A 2,242-nucleotide genomic window follows, 5' to 3' on the forward strand; every position below is an offset into this window, starting at 1 on the left:
TCAGACTTAGTGTGGGTTTAAGAACGTACCTACCAAGTGATACTTCATGCGTTAAACAGCTCCGTGCACTACAAAACCTTTCAACACGTTCTGTTGCAGCGAGAGCTGTTGAGATTACAACAAGGGCCCATTTTGGCACCTTAATTGTCCGTTGCTATCACCGATGTTTATAACCACTATTACGTCAAATTGAAAAAATCAATTGAATATAGAATACCCAGAACACACAGAAATCGAACCTGGACCTTCTGCGTGGCAGCCTAATATACTCTACCACTGAGCTACGTGGCTTGAAGCGACGTGGCAAACTGACCTTACGCAGGCTTCATGTCGGGCAAGTAATCTCATCAACATGTGTAACGAAGCGTTTTAGAGTAGCAAAGTATTAGACAAGTGTCGCACAATGCGAATCGCATAACGAATGGGTCAGTGAATGCTTCAACATACTACAAAATCCTCAGCCGTATGTTTATAATGCCATCAGCCAAAGCAATAACAAAGTGTACAAAATGCCCTGTGTGTGTAGCGGGCACCGAGATTTTCCGAAAAATGCTGGAAAAATGAACGCCTACCGACTCCCCACTACAAAAAACTTACGATGATTTATATCGTACAAGGTTACTTGCAAGTGTACCTGTAGTATTTTCCCCAAGAATAGCCACAAAAGGACCATAATAAGGCCATTCTTCAGGAATTCGCTTTAACGGCGTGGTACGGTCCATGCAGGCCTGGCGGTTTTCTTCACGGAGCACAACTGCCATGGCTCCACGATAAAACACCTGGTTGTCATACAAAGGTACGGGCTGAATTGCCGCCATGACCAAACATTTTCTTATATATTTATAGCATTCATCCCGAACGTTTTCTCCAGGGGACCACGCCGATTTTTTTTTTTTCAAGTAACGAAGGCGCCACTCATTCCGGAATTTCGGCGAAATCAGCTCGCTCTCTCGTTCATAGGAACTACCATGCCGTGTCGTTTCTTAAAGCGTGGAATGAGAAGTGATGGTGATATGTATTCTATAAATATATTTTGTTTATAGCTATAGCACGAAATTTGTTTTTCTTGTATTTTCTATACCGATTCGTTTAGACAACGTCGAAATTGAGCTTGAGGACGCAGCCAAAGGAAAAATAGCCTAAATGGTACCTGCCACGCATACAGGATCATTATGTTAGTTCTTCAGCTAAGTCGCTTTAATGCCTTCGCATGCTTATGTTTAAATCTGGTATTTTATTTGTATGGCGTTTTTTGGTAGGTGAAGAACGCGTGCTTCCCAAAATGTGAATATGACGGAACGTTTGTTTTTCTCCATTCTTTGGTACCTTGAACCATGCACTTTTGATTGGGAAGTACGCTGTATAATTTTCGTCAGTCTAGCCTTCTGAGCTTTGAACGACTTCTCTCTTGCCAGTATATGTATGACCACACAAAGTGGCACTTATATATTTTAGTGATGCTTATCCTTCGTTGCAAAGCAATGCTTCTATTTCTAGGACCTGGCTATATCCCGCATTATGTACAAATCAATAAAATACAATAAATAATAATTTATGGCACCGTATGTTTTTATTGTATTTCGTTAGGTTATGCCTTCTTCATCGCAAACACGGCAACAGGATATTTTTTTTGCATGCACAAAACTCCAACAGAACGCGTAGTTTTTGCATAAGCTGGGTCCAATAAGAACTAACGCGAGGTCCTGGTCCCCATTCGAGGTTCACTTAAAATTTACTCTGAGGACAAATTTTAGACCCAGGGTAATTATTTCATGATCCGTTTTGGGTAAAATAATTTGTTTCATGAAACAGAACTATGATTTTTCTTTACAGAGGGCGCCTTACCGCCTAATGAACTGTTCTTCGAATGTTCAGCGTATCTCGGAAAAAAGGGGAGTGTTCTCATTGGACACAATATTTGTTGTCATTATTGAACAAGCGAAATTCAACGTTCTCAGCATTTATTTGCCTTTTTTTATTTCGAAACTCTCGTGAGGAAAAAAAACAAGAGCATGGTTAGCAGAAAAAAATTCTCCTTTCCGCAAATATCTAGCTGCACGTACAGAAGTTAAACTGAGTATAATGAAAGTTGGTGCACAATGACTTTGCTCTACGATTTGTGGAAAATAAACTTCGTGTATTTACGCGCACCACATTAGTTAAGATCGTGATCAAACATATCTGGTTTACCAGTAATTCCGTAGCTTGGTCGTAAACAAGAACGACCTTTTTTTGTTTCTTT

Source organism: Rhipicephalus microplus, unplaced genomic scaffold, assembly GCF_043290135.1.
Source record: "Rhipicephalus microplus isolate Deutch F79 unplaced genomic scaffold, USDA_Rmic scaffold_12, whole genome shotgun sequence".
Classification (NCBI taxonomy): Eukaryota; Metazoa; Arthropoda; class Arachnida; order Ixodida; family Ixodidae; genus Rhipicephalus; species Rhipicephalus microplus.